Source organism: Hyperolius riggenbachi, chromosome 5, assembly GCF_040937935.1.
Source record: "Hyperolius riggenbachi isolate aHypRig1 chromosome 5, aHypRig1.pri, whole genome shotgun sequence".
In the NCBI taxonomy this organism is placed as follows: domain Eukaryota; kingdom Metazoa; phylum Chordata; class Amphibia; order Anura; family Hyperoliidae; genus Hyperolius; species Hyperolius riggenbachi.
Window position 1 is genome coordinate 281,371,351 of NC_090650.1, and position 15,339 is coordinate 281,386,689.

At 41.9% G+C, this 15,339-nt stretch overlaps 1 protein-coding gene across 6 annotated transcripts in view; it reads right to left on the reverse strand.

Annotated features, from left to right (window-relative positions):
- Positions 1–15,339, reverse strand: part of RIPOR2 (RHO family interacting cell polarization regulator 2) — a 237,940-nt gene that overhangs the window by 188,848 nt on the left and 33,753 nt on the right. The window contains exon 1 of one of the 6 annotated variants that reach the window (XM_068236992.1): positions 14,340–14,545. The exons of the other annotated variants lie outside the window; for them this stretch is intronic. The gene's annotated coding sequence lies outside the window, so the exon portion shown is untranslated. Of the gene's footprint in view, positions 1–14,339; positions 14,546–15,339 lie in introns of those variants that run through there. 6 annotated transcript variants of the gene reach the window in all.

Genomic DNA, 15,339 nt, shown 5'->3' on the forward strand with positions numbered 1-15,339 from the left:
TCTCCCTAACACTGCTACTGCCTATAGAACGCATCCTAGTGGCTGCAGCTCTTGGGCTTTGTGTCCGCCAGGAGAAAAGCGCAATATAAATTAGTGTTAGCGCAATATAAAAAAGTGTTTGTTTGTATTGCGCTACCGGACTGCAATGCCCGAACGGTTCTCTACATTGCCTAATGTGAATGAGGCCTTACATTGTATCACTAACACGTCTGTCCGGCAACTGAGCCAAAAGATCAGAGCAGTGAAGTGAGTGACCTTTTTAGGTATGCAGGCGATTTTCATGGTAAAAAATCCTTAGTACTATTTATAATCTGTAAAATAGTTTCTGATGTAGAATACTGAAATGAAGATAAAGGCATCGTTCACAGTGATGTAACATCCGCTTTGTAACAGGGCTTACCGCACTGCAAAGCTCCACCTATGCGATTGTTCACAGTGCAGTGGTAGTGTTGCGGTAAAACAGGTTGCAGTATAGTAAAGCACTGTGTGCACTGCATTACCGCTAAAAACTAATGTTAACAGGTACAGAGAAGCATACTTTCCATAGACTGTATACTTCACTGTATGTAATGCAACGTTGTCGTAACATGCAGTACTACTTTTTCGTTCCGTTTCTGTCCCACTGTGAACCTACTCAAAGTGGACATACGTGGCCCTCAGCATCTTACGAGGAAGAAAAAAAAAAAAACCACCACATATTTGGCCAGCAAGAAAACAAGTGTGTATAAATTAAACTTAAATAGGTACCAATACACTTGGATCTACATAAAAGAACACTTGAAATTCCTGATCTGATGAGAGGTGGTTAGGTTCAGGGCCTGTACACACTGCTGCGCTTTTAAAATCGCATGCGTTTTTGAAATTGCAAGACTTCATGGGAATAGAAAAAGCGCATCGCACCAGTGTGTACAGGTCTTCACGATTTTCATTATTTTTCAAAATACCTTGCGATTAAAAAGCGTGTGCGATTTGAAAAGCGCAGCGCAAGCGCAGCAGTGTGTCTTTTGCCTTCAGAAGTTCACTTTTAAAATTATAAAAAAAACACACAAATGTTACTAATCAATTCTACAGGATTTTGTTACTCTTAGGGCTCGTTTCCACTAGTGCGGCGTGCGTCTCGTAGACGCACGCCGGCACTGAGCGGGTGGGCGGGATCGCAGGCGATTCCCATCAGCCGTGCCATGCACGGCTATGGGAATCGCAGCCTCCGCCGCGAATTCTGTGGGGGTTTCCGGCCGAATCGCTACTGCAAGCGATTCGGCCGGCGGCGCCGTTGTCCCCTATGGCAGAGTTTCCCCGCGCGATTTGCCTGCGGGGAAACTCTGCGGATTCGCGGCCGTTTCCGCGAGAGAGCTAATTAATATGCACTGCACGTTATGACGTGCAGTGTTTACTTCCTGGAGCAGCCGCTCTCTGCGGCGATTGGCCGGCGGGACCACGTGATGCCACATGCGCACAAGAGTGCGCATCATGGCATCACTGACGCCAGAGTGAGCTGCACAACGCGGCTCACTCTGACGTCCAGATCCAGCACCACCAGGCGTTCCGTTAGGGGGACGTTATGCAACCTTAACGCCCCCTCTAACGCAACGTCCTGGTGTGAAATTAGCCTAAGGGTACGTTTCCACTTGAGCGGCGTGATTTGCTCGCGGAAACCGCGTCAACGAGTCCGCATGCGGTTGCGGATTCGTTGACGTTTCCATGCGAATTTTCACGCGGAATCGCCCGCGGTTTTAACGACGCGATTTTAACCATGTCAATGCCGGCGAGCATTGACATGGGTTTTTAGACGAAATCGCACGCGGAATCGCCGGGAAAACCGTAAGACCAAAGAGCTTGCGGTTTTCCTATTTAGTTACATTACCGACGATTCGCGTGCGGGTGTGCGGCGTGCGAATTCTGACGGCTCTGCTGTGCAGATTTTTTCTGCATAGCGAGCCGCACAGAATTCCTGACAAGTGGAAACGGCGCCATCCACTTGTATTGGTTGAGCGAATCTGCATGCAGGAAACGCATGCAGATTCGCTCAGTTAGGAGGCTCCCTATGCTGACCATATCTTTGTAGTTTGGCACTGTTATTTGGCCTGAGGAAGTGGGCTCAGACCCGTGAAACGCGTTGCCTGTGCTACTAATAAAATCTCTTGTTTTCATCAAGGATTTTTGGTTCTTTGAGGTAAGCCACCTCAAAATATTTTGTCGATTTTATATTGATTTTAAGTGCTTTTATAAACCACCAGGGCGCCTCTTTCAACCAATTGTGCATTCCATACCCCCATACCTTATGGTCTGAGGGGTTGAGACAGAATACACGTGGGTAACCACGGTAGAAACCTGTCTCCCTTCCTTTTCCAAGGAGAGCGACCGCATCCAGATCCCTAGGGGTCACCCCGAGTGGAGTCTGGTTCATGGTCTCCACCTGCTTCCTGTGGTCGGTTGCCCCACTGCAACCTACCTTTGTGAGTAGTCTTGTTTCCATTCTCTATATCAAATTCTTCTTTTGACATATTACACTATTGGGTTCCCGTCCTTGTCTCCTGTGTTTTTTTCCCCAGAGGGTGCACAGACACCCACACCCAACCACGTATGATATAAAGAATTGTATTTGTACTACGGATAAGGACTAGAACATTAGTAGCAAAGACATTAGTCTCGTATTTTTATTTTCAGTTAAATAGTGTTTTTTTTATTGCATTGTATCATGTCATATTTGCAGTTTTCTCGCTCTTATAGTTTAAAATACAGAGTGTGGTTTGCATAGCTAATGAACCTTTGAACTTCTCTGAAGTAAAAACCTTATCTAAAGCTGTCGGTCACTGTTTCTTTGATGTATAGTGCTACAGAAATCAGCAAATTGGTTGTGGAGCTCAGAGAAGCTCTTTTGCATAGATAACAACTGAAGTTTCTGAACTCTTCCTGTACTGGAAACAATATATGACTAGTTTCTTTGCCATTAATGTTCTATTTCTAGCAGTACTACACACAATTCATTATCTCATAAGTTTGTCACTTCAGTTTGCCTTTAAAGCTAAGCATACACTGCTTAAAGCGGATCCGAGATGAAAAACTAACTATATATTATCTAAAGTTTAGATCTAGCAAATCTAGCTGCAAACAGCTTCAGCAGTTTATGATTATTTATTCCTGTGATACAATTAGGGCAGCCATGTTCTGTTTGTCACATTACACACAGGCAAGCTGATCTGTATCTCCAGCCCTCAGCCTGTGAAAACTTCACTCTCCTCTCCTCCTCCCCTCTTCCTCTGAAATCTGGCTAGTAACCTCCTCCTCCTCCTGCCCAGACTTCGCTCCCATTAGCCCTTGCTACTAAGGCTGAGAGTGCCAAGGCTCTCTGGAGAAGCGGTGGGTGAGGCTTGTTTAGTTTATAGGGAATTAAGGTGCGTACACACACATGCGACTATAGTCGTTTGAAACGATCGTTCCCCGATCATTTCAAACGACGATCGTTTGAAAAAAAGCAGCCAACGACCATGAAGTCTAACGACGGATGAGCTAGATAGTTCAAAACGAATGATCTAGCTTGGCAGATTTTTCCCAACGACAATTGTTTGCAAAAGTAGTACATCGTTGGAAACGATCGTTCGTACTAGGCCTGACATGCGCATTTCACCATTTCTCCGTGGAACTTTTCATTTTTATGCGCAAGCGCAATCGTTGCTTTATGTGATGTAACGTTCGTTTTAACGATCAGATCGTTACACACCTTTTACAACTGACTTTACTTAGGTCGTTCTTTCTTCAATTAAAAGTTCGTTCGTCGTTCATAACGAACGATCGTTGTCGCATGTGTGTACGTAGCATTAGAGTATTAAAACAAAATGCCCTATGAACTATATCCGATGCCCTATAAACTATATGAAAGGAACACAATTATGCAATGAGTAACAGTTTATCTCGGATCCACTTTAATAGTGACCCAAATCTGCAAATCACTGATTACTTTGTGACCAAAAATTGATCAGGGATTAGTGATCAAAATACCACACTTCACTGCTCAATCTCGGTGTTCAAACAGATTTTTGAAATGTTACAATCAGTCAGAAAAATTGATTGCCATTCTTGAATTAAACAGATATTTAAAAAAAAAATGGTATGGTGTGTGGCCACTTTAAGGGGATCTTGGATGCTTTCCTTGCATTGAACACTTTCCTAGCATTGAAGGCCATCCATGGCTAGACATGGCTGGGGAGCCTCTTAGTCTAATAGCAATCAGTGTGTGATGGCTGAGTTGGAAGGGATGGGGGGGCGCACTTTGGTGTCTTAGCCTTGGGTGCTGGAGGACCTTGTCCCGGCTTCGGTTCCACCATCACTCTCCCCTCAAGCATCCCTGTTTGTTGAGACTACCAGATGCCTGAGTGCTGGATAGAGGGAGTTTTACTGTATTGCTGTATACTGGTATGTAGCCCTGCCCTTCCAGCGATGTTTTTTCTGATGCGGTTTACTATGCACCCTCTTCTCCCAGCGCACTCTGGGAGAACAGGTGCTCCTGCTGTATTGCTAGCACACAAGAAAACCCATTTCAGTGATGCTTCTTGCCAGCAGTAAAGATGACATCATCTGTGATAGATTTCAGAATGTAAATCAGGGCGAGGGCATAGAGGAGGTCACAAGGGGGACTCAAAGGGGCACACAAGTAGGACAGAAAGGGCATAAGGTACAAAGGGGGCATAATCCACAAGATGCTCCTTCACCATAGATGCACCAGGTTTAGAAAATATATTTTTTCCTCTGGATTTTGTCCTCTAAACCTGGCCGGGTCTTATGGTCAGGAGCGTCTTATAGTCCAAAAAAACAAAAAAAACCCGGTATATTACCAAATAAAAAGTTGATAACTTGATGTCGGATCGGAACTCCGGAACTCTCCTCCTCGCATGTTTTAACATGCTTTCTGGCTTTTTTATTTTTTTTTTGTATTTTTTTTTTATCTACAGAAAGCAGTCATATGAACTGAAAAACAGTGCTCTAGGCTAATGACTTCTGAGTGCACTTAATAATTAGCTTACAAAGCACCAGTTGTATTAAGCTTAGAAACAACTCATGTAGTTTTACGTAACCTTAAGAAAAAGCAAACCAAGTAAGAAAACTTATCTTTAGCTACATGCATTCAAAAGGAGGACACTATTAAAAACTGCTTTTATGTAAGGTAAAATTATGTAAATTAATAAACAACAAGGCAGCATTTGAAGGTTGTGATCTTTTCTATTCTAGGCCTTAAATCCCAGATGGTATACCATGTGAGCAAGAAGTTGGTCAGCAGCATTTGACTCACTCAACGTTACGTAGGTGACAGGGATTGTGGTTACCCCTGAAATGTTTGTCTTGCCTTCATCTATCATTATTACAGTGTGGACTTGCAAATAAACCAAGAAGGACAGACTACTAAGGGCAACGAGCACTAGCACTTGCAAGGCCCCAAGTTTCTCTTGCTATTTATTAGTAATAGGACCATTAATGTCTCATCTAATACACATATTGGGGGGGGGGGGGGGGGGGGATTTTGGAGCAAAGAAAAAAACACTGATGCCAAATGGTCTACAGAAATATGATCACTTGAAAAAAAAAAATAAACAAAACAAAGATTACACACGCCAGTCCAGAAAGTAACAGTCGTTTGCTGTTATCTGTCACACAAGGTATTCTTTCTGTGCAATTTAACTTGCATCTGACTGGTCAACCTCTTCTTTGACTGCAGAACACTGGTAACTGTTTGTTCAGCAGCATTAACACAAGCCAACCTCTTCCCTTAACCCCCTTGCCGTTCCAATTATGTCGGTAAGGGGGCGGCGCAGCACTTTTAAAAAAAAATATTTTTTTAAATCATGTAGCTAGCCTAGCGCTAGCTACATGATAGTCGCTGAGCAGCAGCATCCCCCCACTCACTCAGATCGCCTCCGTGGATCTGCGCAAGCAGGAAATCCTGTTCAGAACGGGGACTTCCTGTTTGGCTTCCCCCATCGCCATGGCGACGATCGAGATGACGGGACGTCAGAGGGAGTCCCGATCCACCCCTCAGCGCTGCCTGGCACTAATTGGCCAGGCTGCGCAAGTGCTAGCTGCGTGTAGAATTTTTTTTTTTGCGAAAATCGGCCCAGCACGGCCATAGCAATCCTCCTGCGCAGGTTACCCCGAGCTCAGCTCGGGATAACCGGCAAGGAGGTTAAACAATGGGAGAGTGGGGTCTTTATAACAAACACTGATAACCTTGTAAAAAGGATATGATAAAGAAGGTGATTTCAGTGGAGAAATAATCAGAAGATACAGTATCCCATATGCAAATAACTTTTTCACCTGAGTTATCTCCTAGGAGATAATTTTCATCTTTAAACTAACTTTTCAGAATTTTACAATTGAAAAAAGTACCCAAAAGTTGGTGAAAAAGTACTTTCAAATTTATTTTGAGTATTTTCTTGCTTGGTGGTGGTTTAAAAAAGGCATTTTATGACAAGGTGTGAAAATATCAACATGGTGGAGAACTCAGGAGAAAAACTGAATTTCATACAGGCCAGTGGCCATATTCAGTTCATTTTTCTCCCAAGTTGTCTCCTGGGAGATAATTACTCATTCTTACTTGCTGTTGCTGGTGGTTTCAGGGCTCGTTTCCACTATCGCGAATCCGCATGCGTCCAACGCATGCGGATTCGCACATGTAATGCAAGTGGATGGGCCTGTTTCCACTGTAGCGTTGTTGAGGTGCGTTTTTTTCAGCGGTAAAAAAAACGCACAAAAGAGTCAACGAATTTGCCTGCGAGTGGAATGCATGCGAATTGCCGCTAATGTATTTAATAGGAAATTCGCATGCGGCTATGGTATGCGGATTTTCATGCGAATACGCATGCAAATTCGCATAGGTACCAATGTAACTTCAAACAGGCAGTGACATGGTTAAATTCGCATATACCATCACCTATGCGAATTCGCATGCGAATTCGCCGCAAAAAACGCGCAAAAATTCGCATCCGCATGCTATTTCATGCAATTTCAACAGCGGTGGAATCCAGGCGATTCTGCACCGCAATAGTGGAAACGAGCCCTAAAAGGTATTTTCTGGATTAGGTGTGAAAATATCACCTAGGAGAAAAGCCTATATGCAACTAACTTTCTCCTAGGCGATAATTTTTCATCTTCTATTTGCAATAACTTTTCAGCACTTTGCAATTGAAAACGTACCAAAAGTAGGTGAAAGAAGTACTATTAAAATTATTTTGACTATTTTCCTGCCCTATAATTCATTGAAAACGGCTGTCACTTTCCAGACGACCCACATATTTTCTTATTTTTGAGGTCTTCTCAGCCTATTTATTACAATTAGCTTGGATTTTTATTGCAAATACATTTAAAATTGTTGTATGTACCACCTGAACTCGACTAGCAGTCATTTTTCCACAGTTCTATAAAACACTTCACTGGATCTTCTCAAACGGTTTTTGAGTCCCTTGAAATTACCTGGTTTCGCAAGAAACAAAATCCTAAAAGGTTTTTCAACTAAAGCCAGTGCCACTCTGTTAAATGTGTGGGTGGCCAATAAAATACCCTACTTTTGCCTGGTAAGTGGAAAGAAAAAAAAAAAGATAAAAAAAGTCAATGATGTGTATTAGGGCCCGTTTCCACTATCGCAAATCCGCATGCGTTGTCCACATGCAAATTCGCATAGCCAATACAAGTGGATGGAGCGTTTTTCTGTGCGGGAGAAATCTGCACGGAAGAGCCCTCAGAATTCGCACCCCGCTATGCGAATCGCCGCTAATGTATTTAATAGGGAAATCGCATGCGGTTTTGGCATGCGTATTTTACCGCAATTTCGCATGCGATTTCGCATAGGAACTAATGTTAAATCACTCAGGCAGTGACATGGTTAAAATCGCATCAATACTAACCTATGCGAAATTGCGGTAAAATACGCAGGCGGAATCGCACCCACATGCGATTTCGTAAGCGGGGAATCAGCGGCAATTCCGCACCGCACAAGTGTACCATTTTCGGGGCGATTGTGCTACAATTGAAGGTATAGGAAAAATGCTTACAAATTTGTATGCGGCGATTATCCGGCAATTGCGTCAGCGCTTTTATGAATAAATACATTTATTCATTTCCGGGTGAAAGAGTTCACTTCCTGACTGATGTCACGAAGTGAAAAAATTTAATCGCTCTGCAAAAGTGCTTACAAAGTGCTTTGTACAAAATCCTAGCACGCAGTGGAGCGCCGGGAGAGGGGAAAAAAAACGTGCAAAATCGAACATCGCTGGCGTCAGTGATTTCTATTTTAGATGTGAACAAAGCCTAACTGTGTGCTTCTTTCAGTTGTCTGATTTAGACACAACTGATGCCAGAAAGGAAAGCAGGATAGCCATTGATTGCCATTTCTATTGTTTAAGTAAGGGAATAGTCACAGTGGGACATTGCGTTTTAATGCAATGTTAAAGAGAGAGTCTGAAGCCTCTTTAAAAATCAGTTTTTACCTCTTATTTATGTTAAGGATCAGTGCCAGACCTAAACCGCCGCTATCCCACGGCAGAACAAGGGTTTTAACCCCCTCAAATCCCCAGGGCAAAAAACGGGGGAGCATTTCCTGGAGGAGGCAGAGCTTTCCGGCAGTAGCACTGCCTCTCCTCGCATCAATCCCCGCCTCTCCCTGCCCCCCTCAGTCTTCTTTCACTGAGAGGGGCGGGAGAGAGGTGGAGATCTGTGGTGGATGTATGCGAATGGAGGCAGAGCTACAGCGGTAAGCTCTGCCTCCCAGGGCAGCAAAATCCAAGAAAGTCGTGGATTTTTGCCCTAGGGTTTGAGGATGATAAAACCCTCATTCGGTCGCGAGATAGCGGCGTTTTAGGTCTGACAATGATCCTTAACATAAATATGAGGTAAAAAACTGATTTTTAAACAGGCTTCACAGTCTCTTTTAAGTCGCAACGTGTCTACGTTAAGAGGTAATGCACTGCAAGCAGTGAGTTACAACGCAAAATTTTCAACGAGACTTTAACGTCGCACTGTGAATGGCCCATAGGATTAGCATTGCAGACCGGTAAGCTGCGTTATAAGACTTTATAACGCAGGTCCGCAATGTGCCACTGTGAATGCGACCTAAAAGAAAATAAATATGGCAGCCTCTATATCCCTCTTACTTCAGTTGTTCTCTCATCCCTTCTCCTCTATTGATTTAAATAACTGCCAAATTCATTAACAAGCGAAATGCAGACATTTTGACCAACTGTAGTTGTAAACAGTTTCTGGAAAAATCAAAAATTTCAAAAAGCACAGAAAAATATCCAGAGAGAGTAGGTTGGTGACAAAGTGGCTTCTATTGAAAAACAATATTGTGATTGGATCTAGGTCTTCACTATAAGCTTATCGTTTATGTCTGGTAAAACTTCAGGATCTTGTTTTTCTTGATTTTGACCAGCACCTAAGAGACAGCTCTTCATGTCCCAATTTTGCTTGCTTCCTCAAAGTGCACTTCAGCACACATGACCCCCTTCACCAAAACACACTGGGGCTTAGGGATGCTCAATGAGATGCAAATAACTTCCAGTTGGTGGAGCATAATGCAAATTTTGTATATAAATGTATGCAGCTTGAAAATGAACCATCAAATCCGGCTGAGGTAAAATTTGATTGGAACATTTTCAAGCTGCAAAATTTACATTAAAAAAATTTGCATACTCCCACATCAACTCAAATATTTTGCATCTCATGGACCATCTCTACTAGGGCGTACCAGCTGTAGGTAAAGAGCAAAATTATAAGATCTAAGCACACAAGTCCTCAGCATATCCACTGTATTCCTTAAAGAAAACCTGAACTGAAAATTAAAAGTCAAAATAACCATACACAGGTCATACTTACCTCCCATGTAGTCTACTCCTCTATCTCCTTCTCCTTTCCCGCGTCCTGTTTGCCCACTGTGATCAAGGGAATTTTCCGTCCTCCATTTTGAAAATGGCCATTACCCATTACAGCTTTCTGGTCAGCACACAGTTAAACTGTAACATCGCCCACTTGAGCCATAGGGAAACATGTACATTACCTGGTACATCAGTTTTCCTCTCAGCTATAACTGACAGCAACTGATATATTTCAGATCTGACAAAATATTGTCAGAACTGGAAGGGATTATTGTCAGAAGAAAATGGTGAGCTTCTGAGAGGAACTGATGGCAAGGTAACTATGTAATGTTAATTTGAAGTTACCTCATGTATTTATTTTAAATATTTTTACTCAGTACAGGTTCTCTTTAAGGAGTCTTCTGCAGTGGTGCTCAGTAGTAGGCACAATGTCCACTAACATAAAAAAGCATAAATGTCTCCATGTATTTCCTGAAGGTGAAACATTTGTTAACACACACTAAAACTACAGTCCAGTAAAAAAAATAATTAAATAATAAAAATAAATAAATTCAGTTTCAATTGACAACGGCTCAGGGAGTCAGGACTGTGGAGTCGGAGTCGAGGAGTCGTGGCAATTTTGGGCACCCGGAGTCGGAGTCGTTTATTTCATAAACTGAGGAGTCGGATGATTTTTGTACAAAATCCACAGCCCTGTTAAGTATTAGACTAAGGAGTCGGAGTCGAGGAGTCTGAGCCATTTTGGGTACCTGGAATTGGAGTCGTGGTTTCAGAAACTGAGGAGTCGGAGTTGGAGTCTGAAGATTTTTGTACCGACTCCACAGCCCTGCAGGGAGTGGGAAGGGGGAGGAACATCACACACATTATGGTCAGGGTTGTGCAGTGGGGAATAAAGGTTGCTTTAAACTTTGAACTAACATTCACTTTAAAATGAAACCTGAGGTGAGAGAGTGATATGGAGGCTGCCATATTTATTTCCTTTTGAACAATGCAAGTTGCCTTGCTGTCCCTCTGATCTTGTGTCTCTAATGCTTTTAGCCATAGACCCTGAACAAGCATGCAGGTCAGGTGCTCTGACAAGCGTAGCCACATACTTGTTTCAGGTGTGTGATTCAAAAGCTACTGATGCCAGAAAGGCAAACACAATGCCAGACAACAGGTACAGTTTAAAAAAGAAATAAATAGGTCAGCCTCCATATCACTCTCTCCTCAGGTTCACTTTAAGTGGTGCAACTCAGAGCAGCCAATATAACTTGACTATTTGTGAACTGAAGTGTGCGAGTTACTGCATGCATACAGTACTTGCTTATTTAACATGCCAATAGCAAAGCAGAAATGCAGTACACAAATCCAAAGTTGTGCCACAAGAAACAGGATACATCACCTGCTATGCTCACTTATTCCATTCCTAGTGTTCTTGAAAATATAGGTCACTTCCACTACACTTGACTCTACAGTAGAAATGGTCCTTGACAGCTCATGCTCGGATGAGTCACTTAGTGTCTGACTGTTACAGGTGCTCAACGGCTTTATACTTCAAGATGCTGGAGGCGTATCATTTGACTGATATGCCCCTGCTGAATATATAGAAATTACGTCAAACAGCTGCATCATCCCTTGTATTCAGAGTGAAGATTTCACTTTCAAATTTAAGTTTTAGGGTCTTAGTCGCTTCAATTATATTTTCCACTTAACTTTTGGCATTGTGATTTTTTTCTTACACCAAAATCAATTCTCAAAAATTTATCTTGCTAAAAAGAGATGAAAAGAACTTTCAGATACCACTTTTTAGGAGCACATTTTTCCTGTTCCGTATTGCAGCTTATATTTACAGTTAGCACGTGTCCACATGATATAAAGGAGGACAGTAGGCAAGCCCTACAGGTAAGGTGCTTCCGGAATAAAAAAAAATAAGTGGAGTCATGCCATTTAGCACATAAGAATCTCCAGAAACCCATAGTAGAGGTTAGGTTTGTTTGTGAACAACCTCCTAGATAAGCTTCTATCAAATAAGTTACTTTTCCTGGTCAAAAGTTCAACCCCCAGACTCCCCAAGTACAACCGTCTATTGCTGTAAGCTAGAATAGGCTCAGGGTGCAGACTGACCCCTTGCAATTTTCCACCTTACAGCAAGCCAAACTCCAGTGCACAGGCAGATGTAGGATCAGCTAGGTGGTCAGGGGGTGATAGCCAGTTACTATGTGGTTGTACCTTGCCTTTTAAAACCCGAAGTAGGGACTGCATCTGCTTAGGTGATTTTTTTTTTAGTATTGGTACTGTGGAACATGTGGCAAGGCTTGAAAAAGAGCAAAAAGAAGAAGAAGAAGAAGAAAAAAAATGAAAGACTTTACCCCTTCATGGTCTGAGCATAGTGTCTGGGGTACGGGGCTGGCTTTATATCCAAAATGCATAAGTTTGCACGTAATTTGTACGCTAAATAAGGACTATAGGTTGGAACCCACTTCCCAGCTAAATATCCAACTCTAATCATCCCCTCCCTCGCCAAAATATCTACTTTTTTCGGAATAGTGGTCCTTTAAAAAAAGGACCACTATCGCAATAAAAGTAAGCAGTTAAAAGCTGACAGAACCTACAGGTTTTGGACTAGTCCATCTCTTCATGGGGATTCTCAAGGTTTTATTTTCAGAAGCACTTCCTGAATGGCAGTTTAACTGCCAAAACAGTAAGATACCAGCCAGCCTCCATACTAACTTGCACACTATTTTGTCAGTTAGACTTAGCAACTGCCGTTCAGGAAAGGTGATTGAAATCAAAGAAAAGCTTGAGAATCCCCCGTGAGGAGATAAAACTGCTTACTTTTTTCGCGATAGTGGTCCTTTAAAGATGAGCTCCTTGTGTCATATAACTCAGGATGAGGGGTTTCCAAAGAATTCAGAACTGCCACAAGAATGACCAGTACATCTCATACAAGACAACACGGAGGATTTTGCCTGTTATGCCTTTTTTTAAGAGGAACTGTAATGAAATTAACATATTGAATACAATTGTTTTTTTTTTACAATATTCAATTATTTAGTCAGTGACTGCCCATTGTAAAATCTTGCCTCTCCCTGATTTACATTCTAAAATGTATCACAGGTGGCAACATCTTTAGTCCGGTCAGGTGCAGCTATGAGGAATGTTTCTGAGAATGCCAAAGCCAGTGAAAATAATGATTGGTCTCCCAGAATGCTCTGGAAAGAGAAATCTGCATACCTAAACAACCAAGGCTACGCATCACTGGGAGGGTGGTGGGGCTACATACTAACATACAGCAATAGATATATGATGGGTTCTGATATTGAAACCAAGAAAATTGCCATAAAAGTGTGTATCCTGAATAATTTACAGCATTCTACTATTTGAATCTGAGAGAGCCTAAGCGCTTTGAGTCCTATGGGAGAAAAGCGCTATAGAAATGTTATTGTATTGTTGTATTGTATTATTGTATTTGCTACTGCGATGCCTCTTTAAGCTAGCCAACAGTTAGCTTTCATTTTCAAGCTAGAACAAAAATACATTGGGCACTTGTGCTTCTGTAGAGTGTGAATGTGTGCACGTTTGAGCGAGGCTGCCAGTCAGAGGCTGAACGTAGAGCCAGCAAGGCCTTTAAAAATGAAGTCATCATACCAGCAGCATTGTTAAAGAGCCATAAAACAGCAATAACTGGACAGTCCCCCAGTGGTTTGCAAATACAGAAGCCATTGTAGTGCATGAAATACAAATCACTTAACTTGTAGAAACACTTTCCAGCCTTGTGACAAAAGCATTGCCTTGTAACATACACACATCCGCTATAATATGTATACATGACTTGATGAAAGAATTTACGTCAGGGAACTCTAGGCGCCAGCAACAGCAAAACACTTATTGCTTCAAGCAATGTGGGGACTATGAAGAGGCAAGCATAAAAATCTCAAATCACAATCAACTTCTAAAAGCGATACATAGCATAAAACAATCATTTTTCAGTATGAACCAGTAATGTAAATTAAATAAAAATGGAGTATAAAAATTATATATATGTACCTTCTATAAGAAGTCCAGTCCTACCAGGTTAATATTTTACAAATGCGTATGTATGGAAGTAAATTAAGTGCTAGGATGCAGAGTATTTTTGTTTTTAGGATCTTCCTAGATTATAAATCCACGAGATAGTCTTTACTTTACCCATCAGTCAGAAATCATGGATACATTTTCTCCCTGGGTACCACAAGGCAACTTGCTGAACAAATGATCCCATTTCTCTGCAACCCCCCCCCCCCCCCCCCCCCCCCCATTTCTCCAGCAGTTTGACCTCCACATACCCAAAATATCTTACTAAGTGAAAATCTCTGCATCACACAAACCAGCTATCCTGGCAACTGCAGCAATCACATTCACCGTACATTTGCCAAAGGATAAAGAGTAATAAAATCCCTTTACGGTATTCCATGCCACACTGACAATGACAGTTTCTCACATCAGTGGGTATCACCTTACCTTCAGGGTTTTGCTAAAGGCTTGATACCCCCTGCTCAGAGCTGTAGTTTTGCACTCATCAACAAAGCTTCATGCCTGCCGGTGTGGAGCCATTGTATCTGATTCTACTTCCAGCATGCCCAGATTCAGTGCCAAAACAGCAATCAGTCAGCAGCTTGTCTTCAGTCACTAGCTGGTATAACCCACACTGCTAGCAGCAGCTACTATGTTCACAGAGCAAAGAGGAGAGAGAAAGAAAGGAGGGGGCAAGAGGGGGGCTGGATCCCAGCCTGAATCCGATGTCATCTGTACTCAGGGAACTTTCAGAGTCTCACTTACATGCAGCTGCCTGACGTTAAAGTTGTACTACCCAGTCACAATTTCAAGTGCACATCTATTTTTGATGTACAAACAGTTCAGAGACCTGCTACTGTACAGCTGTCTGTGCTTTCTATGTCAATTATTAAAATGATGTGCAGGCTGCATGCCATCCAAATGCCAGTCAGAATTCCCTGCAAAGTATTTCCCCCAATCATTCCCAAAATACTGTATAGGAACCTGTTTCCACTCCAAGCCATTGGAAGAAGAATTAAAACACTGCAACAAAAACAAACTACACACAGCACATTGTTTATATTTGATACTAGGGATCCCAGACGCGTACGTACAAAAAGGGCGCCCGGACAAAAAGAGCGCGGGGTGTAAACGCTAATCAACAATCAATCATTAATAGCGTTTATAAAAATAGTGTGCTATATTTCGTTTACAAATAATGTTTTACAAAATTATAAATCATTAAATAATGTTTATGAAATCGGCAATTGTGAAAACGTTAATCTTCCCTGTTTCAAAAGTGAAACTTATAATTACGTTTATTAAAAAAAAAACGATAATATATGTTTAATTGTTATAATTATATATTATTGTGAATAACCTTCATTTATGGTTTGTTCTTATAATAAAATCTGAAAATATTCTTTATAACGATGATATAAATATAAGTACGTTCGTAATAAGTGTT